Genomic DNA, 11,543 nt, shown 5'->3' with positions numbered 1-11,543 from the left:
CCTTGGCCTATTTATTGATTGAGTTATTTGTTTTTTTTGTGTTAAGATTTTTGAGTTCTTTGTATGCCCTGGAGATTAATGCTGTAACTGAGGTACAGGTGGCAAAGATTTTCTCCCATTTGATAGGCTCTCCTTTCTTAATTACTTTGCTGTGAAGAAGCTGATTAGTTTGACACCATCCCATTTATTTATCTTGTGTTTTAGGAATCTTGTTGAGGAAGTCAGTTCCTAAGCTGGCATGATGGAGAGTTGTACCTACATTTTCCTCTGTTAGGCACAGGGTTCTCTGGTTTAATGGCTAGGTCCTTGATCCACTTTTTTGAACTTGGTTTAATTTTATTCTGCTATATATGCATTTCCAGTTTTCCCAGCACCATTTGTTGAAGAGGTTATCATTTCTTCAATGTATGTTTATAGTGTCTTTGTCTATTATGAGATAACTGTAATTATGTGGGCATATATCTGTGTCTTCTATTCTGTTCCATTGGTCTTTGTGTCTGTTTTGGCGCCAATACCATGATCTTTTTGTTACTATAAATCTGTAGTATAATTTAAGGTCTGGTATTGTGATGTCTCCTGCTTTTCTCACTAAGGATTACTTTGGCTATTCTGGGACTCTTATTTTTCCAAATGAATTTCATGAATGCCTTTTCTCTGTCTATTAAGAAAGTTATTGGAATTTTAGTAGCAATTGCATTAAATATGTATTGCACTTTTGGGAGTATAGCCATTTTGACAATATTAATTCTGTCTATCCAGGAACATAGAATTGAAGCATTCATTTTTATTCATGTAACATATGCAGCATTGAGAATGAACAAACTACAGTCATATGTGCCATGGATGACATTTTCACATATGCTATGTGAAAGGAACTAGACACAAAGAATGTATGTTTTATTTATCTTTGTTTAATTTTTTTAAAAAACAGACTCAATGAATTTAAGGTAATCTACAAATCAAGGTAATTATTTATGATATTATCATAGAATAAAAAAACTGAGTGAACTCTATATAGAACACAGGGGAGGGGAGAGGAAGGGAGTGGGAATGGGGGTAGAAAAGACAGTGGAATGAGATGGACATTATTACCCTAAGTACATGTATGAAGACATTAATGGTGTGATTCTACTTTGTGTACAACCAGAGATATGAAAAATTGTACTCTATATGTGTAATGTGAATTGACAGCATTCTACTATCATATATAACAAATTTAAAAACTGAGCATAGAGACTTCATGTATGTGATAGTTTGTTGGGAAATGAGAGATGAAAGTAAAAAGTGCAAACAAGTCTATGAAGAAATGATTGTGAGCATATTACTTATAAAAATACATGAAGTGGTGTGTTCTTGGTCTTGGTGTGTCAAGTTCAGCTCTTGAAGATACTACCACTATGAACCTGTTTGAGCTGTTAGTACTTTCAGACCCTTCTGACAATCCAACATACTTTATGATAGTTAATGCTGTCATATTTTTCACAGGTGTTCATACATTAGTTAGGTGTGATCATGTGATTAATAATACCCTTGTCCACTCAGTCCACCTCATGTCACTCCCAAACCACTTTCTATAGATTCAACTTGCCTGGGAAAGTAAGTACAAGTAAGAGATGTGGTTCTGGTTTGATGTTCATGTGTATTTATCTATCCTTAAGCACATAGTAAGAGTCTACTATGTAACTTGTTCAATGAACATGCATGATTTCCGCCTGCATGGATCATAAACTGGTTCCTACTTCTAATGCAGAGAAATAATTATTATGTCAATGCATGCTGTGGATGACTGTATTTTGCACAATGTTTCATTTGTTAATGGAGCAGGGGCTGCTAGGCATTTCCTTTCAACCTGAGCATACTACAGTTTCCTTATTTAAGTGTGATCATGTGAGTAAGCTTTCTACAAGTGAAAATGAGTAGGAGTGACATGTGTCACTGCTAGGCATAGCCATACAAAATTCTACACTTCTCCATGTTATTTCTTTTCTAGCTGTCAGGGATATTGATAATCCAGAATTGCATAGAAAGCTTAATACTCAGGATTACAAAGTTTTCTGCCATTCCAGTCAATGAATTGTGAGTTGTATTAGGGAAGACACTTGTCATTTCCCCTTGTTTCATGAGTTTCCTCATGATAGTTTCTATTGCCTGGGATGCTCCTATGAAGTCATGGTGTAACTTTTTTGAGAGGCAAATAATCTCATTTGGTATATGATAAGTGGATAACTATAGTAGATGTAAATATGTACCTTCCCCTGGCTTATTTATGTGTTTGATGTATAAGTATCCACATGGATGTGAGTAGGCTTATGTGCTTGGCGTGTCTCAGCTTATACTCAGTAGCATCTTGTATATGTATTGATTTTATTGAGGGTGTCTCCCTGTCCAGGCCTCTTCAAGTGACCATAAGGAAACACACAATCCCAGAAATTCAACAATAATATCAGATTATCCTCAGAAATTTTTGTTGGAAATATAAAATTATCTTCACAAATATGAAATTTGGAATGTTGGGTTTGGCTCCAATCTGTCTCATATTGCTACTGACTAATGGTCCTATCATAAAGGAGAAATTTGTTTACTATCAATTTTTAAAATTAATTATTTATTTTTAAAATACACAACAATAGTGGAATGCATTACAATCCTTATTACACATATAGAGCACAATTTTTCATATCTCTGTATATAAAGTATGTTCACACCAACTAATACCATTATACATGTACTATTTTTTTGCATTACAATTCTTAATACACACATATACCACAAGTTTTCATATCTCTGTTTGTATATAAGGTATGTTGCCTCCAAATTCAAATCTTCATACATATATTTTGTATAATGATGACCATCACATTCCACCATTCTTGCTAATCCCCTATCCCCTCCCTTTCCCTTCCACTCCTCTTCCCTATCTAGAATTAATCTAATCTTCCCATGATCTCCCTCTCTATATCAGAGTCAACCTCCTTATATCAAAGAAAACATTCAGCACTTTTTTGGGGGATTGGCTAACTTCACTTAGCATTATCTTCTCCAACGCCATTCATTTACATTTAAATGCCAAGATTTTGTTCTTCTTTAGTGCTGAGTAATATTCCATTGTGTATAAATGCCACATCTTTTTTTATCCATTCATCCACTGAAGGACTTCTAGTTTGCCTCCATAGTTTAGTTATTGTGAATTGTGCTGCTAATAACATTGATGTGGCTGTGTCCCTGTAGTATGCTGTTTTTAAGTTCTTTGGGTATAGTCAGAGAAGAGGAATAGCTAGGTCAAATGGTTGTTCCATTCCCAGAGTTCCAAGGAATCTCCACACTGCTTTCCAAATTGGATACACCAATTTCAGTCCCACCTGCAATGTATGAGTGTACCTTTCCCCCCACATACTCGACAACACTTGTTGTTGTTTGTCTTCATAATAGCTGTCATTCTGAATGGAGTGAGATGATATCTTGGAGTAGTTTTGATTTGCATTTCTCTGATTGCTAGAGATGATGAACATTTTTTTTTTCATATATTTGTTGATTGATTGTATATTCTCTTCTGAGAAGTGTCTGTTCAGGTCCTTGGCCCATTTATTGATCAGATTATTTGTTTTTTGGAGCTTAGCTTATTGAGTTCTTTATATACCCTAGAGATTAGTGCTCTATCTGATGTGTGAGAGGTAAAAATTTGCTCCCAGGATGTAGACTCCCTGTTCACCTCACAGATTATTTCTTTTGCTGAGAAAAAATTTTAGTTTGAATCCATCCCATTTGTTAATTCTTGGTTTTAATTCTTGTGCTAAAGGAGTCTTATTAAGGAAGTTGGGGCCTAATCCCACATGATGAATATTAGGGCCTACTATTTCTTCTATTAGACGCAGGGTCTCTGGTTTCATTCTTAGATCCTTGATTCATTTTGAGTTAACTTTTGTGCATGGTGAGAGATAGGAGTTCAATTTCATTTTGTTGCATATGGATTTCCAGTTTTCCCAGCACCATTTGTTGAAGAATCTATCTTTTCTCCAGTGCATGTTTTTGGCACCTTTGTCTAATATAAGATAATTGTAATTCTGTGGGTTAGTCTCTGTGTCCTCCATTCTGTACCATTGGTCTACTGACCTGTTTTAGTTCCAATACCATGCTATTTTTGTTACTATTGCTCTGTAGTATAATTTAAAGTCTGGTATATTGATACCACCTGTTTCACTCTTTCTGCTTAGAATTCTGGGTCTCTTATTTTTCCAGTTGAATTTCATGGTTTATTTTTCTATTACTATGAGGAATGCCATTGGGATTTTGATCGGAATTGCATTAAAGCTGCATAATGCTTTTGGTAGTATGGTTATTTTGATAATATTAATTCTGCCTATCCAAGAGCAAGGTAAAGCTTTCTATCTTCTAAGGTGTTTGATTTTTCTCTTTAGGGTTTGTAGTTTTCATTGTATAAATCCTTCACCATTTTAGTTGATTCTCAAGTGTCTTTTTTTTTTGAAGTTATTGTGAATGGGGTAGTTTTGTCATTTCTTTCTCAGAGGATTTGTCACTGATACACAAAAATACCTTTGATTTATGGGTGTTGATTTTATATCCTGATACTTTTCCAAATTGATTTACTAGTTCGAGAAGTTTTCTGGTGGAGTTTTTGGGGTCTTCTAGGTATAGAATTATATCATCAGCAAATAGTACTAATTTAAATTATTCTGTTTCTATACATATCCCTTTAATTTCTTTCATCTGTGTAATTGCTCTGGCCAGTGTTTCCAGAACTATGCTTGATGTTGAAAAGAAGTGGTGAGAGATGGTTTCCCTGTCTTGTTTCAAATTTCAGAGGGAATGCCTTCAATTTTTCTCTGTTTAGAATTATGTTGGCCTGAGGCTTAGCATAGATAGCCTTTACAATGTTGAGATGTTTCTGTAATCCCTAGTTTTTCTAGTGTTTTGAACATAAAGGGGTGCTGTATTTTGTCAAATGCTTTTTTGCATCTATCAAGATGATCATATGATTCTTATCTTTATGTCTGTGGATGTGATGAAATTCATTTATTGATTTCTGAATGTTGAACCAACCTTGCATCCCTGGGATGAATCTCACTTGATCAAAGTGCACAATATTTTTGATATGTTTTTGTATTAGATTTGCCAAAATTTTATTGAGGATTTTTGCATCTATTTTTATTAGAGATATTGGTCTGAAGTTTTCTTTCTTTGATGTGTCTTTGTCTGGTTTTGGAATCAGGGTGATATTGGCCTCATAGAATGAGTTTGGAAGTTATGACTCTTTTTCTATTTCCTGAAATAAAGAGTATTGGTATTAGTTCTTCTTTAAATGTCTTGTAAAACTCAGCTGTATATCTATCTGGTCCTGGGCTTTTATTGGTTGGTAGTCTGTTTAAGTTGTGTATATCTTCCTGACTCAACCTGGGAAGGTCATATGACTCCAGGAGTTTATCAATGCCTTTACTGTCTTCTATTTTATTAGAGTATAAGGTTTCAAAATAATTTCTAATTATATTCTGTATTTATGTAGTGTCTGTTGTTATGTTGCCTTTTTCATCATGTATGCTGTTAATTTGTGTTCTGTCTCTCCTTCTCTTCATTAGCATGGCTAAGGGTCTGTCAATATTATTTATTTTTTCAAAGAACCAACTTTTAGTTTTGTCAATTTTTCCAGTTGTTTCTTTTGTTTTAATTTCATTGATTTAACATCTGATTTTAATTATTTCTTGCCTTCTACTGCTTTTGCTGCTGATTTGTTCTTTTTCTAGGGCTTTGAGATATAGTGTGAGGTCACTTATTTCTTGACCTTTTCTTCTTTTAAGGAATGAACTCCATGCAATGAATTTTCCTCTTAGTATTGCTTTCATAGTGTCCCAGAGATTTTGATATGCTGTGTCTGTGTTCTAATTTACCTCTAAGAATTTTTAATTTCCCCCTTGATGTCTTCTGTAACCCATTGTTCATTCAATAACATATTGTTCAGTCTCCATGTGATGCAGAAATTTTTATTTTTTGTCATTGATTTCCAATTTCATTCCAGTATGATTGGATAAAATGCATGGTAGTATCTCTACTCCTTTGTATTTGCTAAGAGATGCCCTGTGGCATAGTAGATGCTCTATTTTTTCAGAAGGATCCATGTGCTGCTGAGAAGTGTATCCACTTGATGCTGGTTGATATATTCTATATATGTTAGTTAAGTCTATGTTATTGTGTTATTGAGCACTATAGTTTCTTTATTCAACTTTTGTTTGGGAGATCTGTTGAGTGGTGAGAGAGGTGTGTTAAAGTCACCCAAGACTATTGTGTTGTGGTCAGTTTGACTCTTGAACTTGAGAAGAATTTTTTGATGAACATATCTGTACCATTGTTTTGGGCATATATATTTATGATTATTATGTCTTGTTGTTGTATGCTTCCCTTAATCAGTATGTAATGTCCATCTTTATCCCTTTTAATTAACTTTGGCTTGAATCATACTTTATTTGATATGAGTATGGAAACCCCTACTTGCTTCCGCAATCCATGTGAGTGGTATGATTTTTTCCCAACCTTTCACCTCAGTCCTATCAAATGAGTCTCCTGTAGGCAGCATATTGATGGATTTTTAAAAAATCCAATCTGCTAGCCTATGTCTTTTGATTGGTGAGTTTAAGCCATTAACATTTAGGGCTACTATTGAGATGTGGCTTTTATTTCCATCCATATTTGTTTATTTTTGTTGTTTAACTTTACTTGGTTTTCCTCTTTGATTAGTTTTTCTTTTAGTGTACTACCTCCCTCTGCTGGTTTTCATTGTTGTTTATAATTTCCTCTTCATGAAATATTTTGCCAAGGAAGTTTTTGTGTCAGTTTTCTAGCAGTAAATTCTTTTAACTTTTATTTATCATGGAAGTTTTTAAATTTCATCTTCAAATCTGAAGGTTAATTTTGCTGGATACAAGATCTTCATTGGAACCAATTATCTTTCAAAGTTTGAAATATGTTGTTTCAGGATCTTCTAGCTTTCAGGGTTTGTATTGAAAAATCTGCCATTATTCTAATTGGTTTACCCATATATGTAATATTTCTTTTTATTGTGGCTTTTAAAATTCTCTCTTTTTTCTGTATGTTGGGCATTTTCATTATCATTTGTCTTAGTGTGGGTCTGTTGTGACTTTGCACATTTGGCATCTTCTAGGCTTCCTGGATTTGGATTTCCATTTCATTCTTCATGTCTGGAGAGTTTTCTGATATTATTTCATTGAACAGTTTGTGCATTCCTTTGGTTTGGACCTCTATGCCTTCCTCTATCCCAATAAGTCTTAAATTTGGTCTTTTTATGCTATCCCATATTTCTTGGATGTTCTGCTTATGGTTTCAGTCTCTCTGTGCTGTCTACGTTTTTTTCAAGATGATATACTTTGTCCTCATTGTCTGATGTCCTATCTTCTACATAGTCTACTCTGCTAGTGATATTTTCATTTGAGCTTTTAATTTGGTTTATTATTTCATTTCAAGGATTTCTGGTTTTTTAACCTCTATCTCTCTGTAGAGGTAATCTTTTGCTTCTTGGATTTGTTTATGTAACTCATTGTCAAAGTGATATTTCACTGTTTGTATTTGTTGTCTAATGTCCTCTTTGTTTTTTTTTATTGTTGGTCATTCAAAACATTACATAGTTCTTAATACATCATATTTCACTGTTTGATTCAAGTGGGTTATGAACTCCCAATTTTACCCCGTATACAGATTGCTGTATCACATCAGTTAACCTTCCATTGATTGACATATTGCCTTTCTAGTGTCTGATGTATTCTGCTGTCTGTCCTATTCTCTACTATCCCCCCTCCCCTCCCCTCCCCTCCCCTTTTCTCTCTATACCCCTTCTACTGTAAATCATTTCTTTCATTTGTATTATCTTGTCTTACCCCTCCTTTCCACTTATATGTCATTTTGTATAACCCTGAGGATAGCCTTCCATTTCCATGCGATTTCCCTTCTCACTTCCTTTCCCTCCCACCTCTCATCCCTGTTAATGTAAATCTTCTTCTCAAGCTCTTCCTCCCTACCCTGTCCTTGTTTACTCCCCTTATATCAAAGGAGTCATTTGGTCTTTGTTTTTTAAAGATTGACTAGCTTCACTTAGCATAATCTGCTCTAATGCCATCCATTTCCCTCCAAATTCTATGATTTTGTCATTTTTTAATGCAGAGTAATACTCCATTGTGTATAAATGCCACATTTTTTTATCCATTCATCTATTGAAGGGCATCTAGGCTGATTCCACAATCTTGCTATCGTGAATTGTGCTGCTATGAACATCGATGTAGCAGTGTCCCTGTAGCATGCTCTTATTAGGTCTTTAGGGAATAGACAGAGAAGGGGAATAGCTGGGTCAAATGGTCGTTCCATTCCCAGCTTTCCAAGAAATCTCCATACTGCTTTCCAAATTGGCTGCACCAATTTGCAGTCCCACCAGCAATGAACAAGAGTGCCCTTTTCCCCGCATCCTCTCCAGCACTTATTGTTGTTTGACTTCCTAATGGCTGCCAATCTTACTGGAGTGAGGTGGTATCTTAGGGTAGTTTTGATTTGCATTTCTCTGACTGCTAGTGATGGTGAGCATTTTTTCATGTACTTATTGATTGATTGTATGTCCTCCTCTGAGAAGTGTTTGTTCAGGTCCTTGGCCCATTTATTGATTGGGTTATTTGTTATCTTATTGTCTAATTTTTTGAGTTCTTTGTATAGTCTGGTTATTAGGGCTCTATCTGAAGTGTGTGGAGTAAAGATTTGTTCCCAGGATGTAGGCTCCCTGCTTATCTCTCTTATTGTTTCTTTTGCTGAGAAAAAACTTTTTAGTTTGAGTAAGTCCCATTTGTTGATTCTAGTTGTTAACTCTTGCACTATGGGTGTCCTATTGAGGAATTTGGAGCCTGATCCCACAGTATGTAGATCATAACCAACTTTTTCTTCTATCAGATGCCGTGTATCTGATTTAATATCAAGCTCCTTGATCCATTTTGAGTTAACTTTTGTTCATGGGGAGAGATAGGGATTCAGATTCATTTTGATGCAAATGGATTTCCAGTTTTCCCAGCACCATTTGTTGAAGATGCTATCCTTCCTCCATTGCATGCTTTTAGCCCCTTTATCAAATATAAGATAATTGTAGTTTTGTGGATTGGTTTCTGTGTCCTCTATTCTGTACCATTGGTCCACCCGCCTGTTTTGGTACCAGTACCATGCTGTTTTTGTTACTATTGCTCCGTAGTATAGTTTGGTGTCTGGTATCGCTATACCGCCTGATTCACACTTCCTGCTTAGCATTGTTTTTGCTATTCTGGGTCTTTTATTATTCCATATGAATTTCATGATTCTTTTATCTATTTCTACAAGAAATGCTGTTGGGATTTTGATTGGCATTGCATTGAACTTATAGAGAACTTTTGGTAATATCTCCATTTTGATGATGTTAGTTCGGCCTATCCATGAGCAGGGTATATTTTTCCATCTTCTAAGGTCTTCTTCTATATCTTTCTTTAGGGTTCTGTAATTTTCATTGTATAAGTCTTTCACCTCTTTTGTTAGGTTGATTCCCAAGTATTTTATTTTTTGGGGGGATATTGTGAATGGAGTAGTTGTCCTCATTTCCGTTTCAGAGGATTTGTTGCTGATATACAGGAATGCCTTTGATTTATGCGTGTTGATCTTATATCCTGCCACTTTGCTGAATTCATTTATTAGCTCTAATAGCTTCTTTGTAGACCCTTTTGGGTCTGCTAGGTATAGAATCATATCATCTGCAAATAGTGATAATTTAAGTTCTTCTTTTCCTACTTTTATGCCTTTAATTTCTTTCATCTGTCTAATTGCTCTGGCCAGTGTTTTGAGGACTATGTTGAACAGAAGTGGTGAGAGAGGGCATCCCTGTCTTGTACCAGATCTTAGAGGGAATGCCTTCAATTTTTCTCCATTCAGAAAGATGCTGGCCTGTGTCTTATCACAGATTGCTTTTACAATGTTGAGGTATGATCCAGTTATCCCTAAATTTTCTAGAGTTTTGAACATAAAGGAATGCTGTACTTTGTCGAAAGCTTTTTCTGCATCTATTGAGATGATCATATGGTTCTTATTTTTAAGTCTACTGATGTGGTGAATAACATTTATTGATTTCCATATATTGAACCAGCCTTGCATCCCAGGGATGAATCCTACTTGATCATGGTGTATAATTTTTTTGATATGTATTTGAATCCGATTCACCAGAATTTTATTGAGGATTTTTGCATCAAGGTTCATTAGAGATATTGGTCTGTAGTTTTCTTTCTTTGAAGTGTCTTTGTCTGGTTTCGGAATCAGGGTGATGTTCTCCTCATAGAATGAATTTGGAAGTTCTCCCTCTTTTTCTATTTCCTGAAATAGCTTGAAAAGTATTGGTGTTAGTTCCTCTTTAAAGGTTTTGTAAAACTCTGCTGTATACCCATCCGGTCCTGGGCTTTTCTTAGTTGGTAATCTTTTGATGGTTTCTTCTATTTCCTCTATTGTTATTGGACTATTTAGGTTGTCTATATCCTCCTGACTCAATCTGGGCAGATCATAAGACTTAAGGAATTTATCTATGCCTTCACTATCTGCTATTTTATTGGAGTATAAGGATTCAAAATAATTTCTGATTATCTTCTGTATTTCTGAAGTGTCTGTTGTGATATTGCCTTTTTCATCCCGTATGCTAGTAATTTGGGTTCTCTCTCTTCTTCTCTTCATTAGCATGGCTAAGGGTCTGTCAATTTTATTTATTTTTTCAAAGAACCAACTTTTGGTTTTGTCAATTTTTTCAATTGTTTCTTTTGTTTCAATTTCATTAATTTCAGCTCTGATTTTAATTATTTCTTGCCTTCTACTTCTTTTGCCGTTGTTTTGCTCTTCTTTTTCTAGGATTTTGAGGTGAAGTATGAGATCATTTATTTGTTGGTTTTTTCTTTTTTTGAGGAATGAACTCCAAGCAATGAATTTTCCTCTTAGAACTGCTTTCAATGTGTCCCATAAATTCTGATGTTGTGTCTGTGTTTTCATTTAACTCTAGGAAGTTTTTAATTTCCTCCTTGATGTCTTCTAAAACCCATTGATCATTCAGTAACCTATTGTTTATTCTCCAATTGATGCTTGATTTTTCCTTCCTTCGTTTACTAATGTCCTCTTTGAGATTCCCAAACATCTGATTCATGTATATCCTGAAATCTTTATCTGTCATTTTTTTTTGCTGTAGATGTTCATTCTTCTAATGATATGTTGTCTTGAATTATTTGTGGTACTTTCTTTCCTTGTCTTTTCATGATGCTCATATTTCTTTCCAGCTCTGTGTGACTGAGGTGTTATTGTTTTTACCCTATAGATTTGTAGTGCTCTTGTGTAGTTTCAAGATCTCTTCTTTGTGGGGAAGGACAATGTTAACAGTTTTCAATATTAACAATACATCACCTATGAGCAAATTTTTGTTTTATTAAGACATTTATACTTAGTCTCTGTGTCTAGAAATGTTGGATTCATTTATTATTTAAAATATAGTCAGT

Source organism: Urocitellus parryii, chromosome 1, assembly GCF_045843805.1.
Source record: "Urocitellus parryii isolate mUroPar1 chromosome 1, mUroPar1.hap1, whole genome shotgun sequence".
Classification (NCBI taxonomy): Eukaryota; Metazoa; Chordata; class Mammalia; order Rodentia; family Sciuridae; genus Urocitellus; species Urocitellus parryii.
The sequence above is the reverse complement of the archived record's forward strand: the minus strand, read 5'-3'. Positions refer to the sequence as shown.